At 40.8% G+C, this 2,500-nt stretch overlaps 1 protein-coding gene across 3 annotated transcripts in view; it reads left to right on the forward strand.

Annotated features, from left to right (window-relative positions):
• Positions 1-1,238: 1,238 nt before the first annotated feature.
• Positions 1,239-2,500, forward strand: part of LOC143132206 (caprin-1-like) — a 20,167-nt gene continuing 18,905 nt past the window's right edge. For 2 of the 3 annotated variants that reach the window (XM_076291578.1, XM_076291580.1), the window contains exon 1: positions 1,239-1,390. The gene's annotated coding sequence lies outside the window, so the exon portion shown is untranslated. Of the gene's footprint in view, positions 1,391-2,042; positions 2,307-2,500 lie in introns of those variants that run through there. The other variant, XM_076291579.1, reaches the window with a different exon arrangement.

The raw sequence follows: 2,500 nt of genomic DNA on the forward strand, positions 1-2,500 counted from the left end.
TGAAAGTTGTGGAATCTGTCATTTGCACTGCACCAGTTCTGCATCATCCCATCCTCAAGTATTAATTAACGTTCTGAATCATCTTGTCCCATCCTCATGATGATATGTCTTAGCACGAAGAAATGCTGACCAACAACCACCACAGTTCATCATTTCAAATCCACTAGCAGTTGCTTCTGAATGCACTCTGTGCGATGAGAGTACTGTATTAATCACAGACATAAACCCTAAAGCTATTTACTAAAATAATGCCCTGTTGTTATCACTAAAGGGACAGACTTGTACCATGGTCAGTCTGACCACCACCAGTTTTAACCTGTCAACAAGGGAGTTTTGAGCATTCTGTTAAAACATTCTGTTTAGATGCAATTTAAGGTTCTAAAATTCCATGTTGAATTCAATGAGCCCAGTTAATCTTTAGAACGTTTATTTCCCAACATTCTGTCACAGTGGCGTTACTTTCATCTGTGTGCCCTGTGCAGGCTCTCTACTGCCACTGTGTGGTGAGGTAAGATACAGGCCAACATAGAGCCGTATAGTTCAAACAACCATTCGGACTGCTTTTACTGATGTTGGGGGAAATATTGATACACATAGGTTACTCATATAGGCCTAGGCCTACACAAACAGTTGAACCTGAGATTTTGACCTCTGCAGCCCAAAGGGCAGTGGGAATGCCCACTGATCATGAACAAGCTCCTATGCAGTTTATGTATAGCCTACCTTGGTGTCAATGTGATTCTGTGAACCTTCTGACATTAGAAAGTCTCTGCTTTAGCCTATTCAGGGAAGATGGTCAGAAGTAATTTCCGATTTGAGATTGCCACCAGACAATAGATTCTCCCTATTATCTTTATTTTTTGGAATTAGAGTAGGCCTGAACTTGTAGCTTTTGCTCTATCAGCCTTGCTTAAAAGCTATAGTCTGCACATGCAACATTTTTATTTTGAGTTAGTGCAATGTTAGCCTTACATGGCACTGGGCCTATAAGGCAATATAGAGGAGTCAGAAACTAATCAGTATTACATTGTTTATTTATTTTCAGCTATTTAACCAGGTGAAATGTGATCTTTGTTGAGTGTATTTGATGTGTGATGACTAGATAAAGGCTGTGTGTAATAGTCCATATTCATAATATGGCGGGCAAGAGTCTCCCCAAATGAACTCAGGCACTGCCAGGACACCAAAGGGGCCTTAAATCCTCATCAGTTCTTTGAAGTTCACTTTCGTGTTTTGTAGGCTAGTAGTCGGAAGGCCGACGTACTGGTTCGTTTGACGTTACAACACTTCCAAACCTTTATAAGATATACGACTCTCAATACATACATTTAGCGTAAATATTTCCATAACAGACGAGACATCTTCTCCTTGAATAGGAAAGAGTGAAAAGGTAAGACAATATTGTAGACGACGGACACTTCACCACTTGGACGATATGTTAGCCCATGTCTGGTTCTGCCGGCCGGGTCAGGGGCATCCGATTGAAAATCCAGTTCAGTTCTTTGAAAATGCACTTGAATCAGTTAACTTAACGTTACAGTCATTTGGTCCTAACTTGCCAGAGAAAAATGCCTGATGGACTTTGCTCATGGTGTCTTATCAAATGATCTTGCTAACAGAACAACCGGATTGAAAACCGCATGATAACATTACTTATCCCACTATAGCCAGCTAATCTCTGACAACCTAGAAAAAGCCACTGCCGTGCGGCATTAGCAGGCTAACATGTTAGCGGCATGAATACTGTTAGCTTGGAAGATGGCTAGCCGTTTTAAATAAAAGGAAATAAACTGAGACGGTTATCAAAATTGGATAGAATACTGTTTTAAATCATGCGGGTATTTAATTAATGAAAGAGTTTTTTTTAGAAATCCACTTCATGACCGTTTTCCTATCCTGTTTATTGACCAACTTTGCTAACAGGCAGCATTTTTCTCAAATGTAACGTTAGTCGTTTAGCAGCTAGCTTGCTAACATATTAGCTAGCTAACAGTTAGCCCCGCTAGTTCTAGTTAATCTCCGCTTGTCATCTGTCGACGGTCATTCGGCTGACAAAGGAGGTCGCGCATTGTTGTTTGCCAGTTCGTTTTTATTCTCTTTCAAGTGTTACGTGTTTCAGTCGTGTGTTAGTCGTTCGTTTCGCAGATCGATCAAGATTTTAAAGTGACAGTGTTATTAAATCAGTGCATTACGCGATCTGATTGTTTGGAAGAAAGTAACGTTAGCCAACTGTCAAGGAACGCAACATTATCTCTTGTAGCAGTGTTTCGTGGGAAAGCTGCCTTAACAGCATCTTTTAATGCAGTGTAAGTTTCGAACATTCTGTAGCTATCGTTTTCGCCTCCACTGCAGCAGAAACTGCAGTTTCCTCTTGCCAGATGAACAACTGTTTGTTAGGGGCTGCTTGACCCATTGTTAGATTCAGTGCCCTAGGCTAGACTTTTTCGACACCGAAGGGCCATTGCCTTAATAACGTTAAGCCTGTGCATTAACTTTAATG

The sequence above is a fragment of the Alosa pseudoharengus genome, unplaced genomic scaffold (assembly GCF_046254945.1).
Source record: "Alosa pseudoharengus isolate Yale_2024_CS ecotype anadromous, Long Island Sound unplaced genomic scaffold, YU_APseudo_1.1 YU_APseudo_1.1_scf_19, whole genome shotgun sequence".
NCBI classification, from domain to species: Eukaryota; Metazoa; Chordata; class Actinopteri; order Clupeiformes; family Clupeidae; genus Alosa; species Alosa pseudoharengus.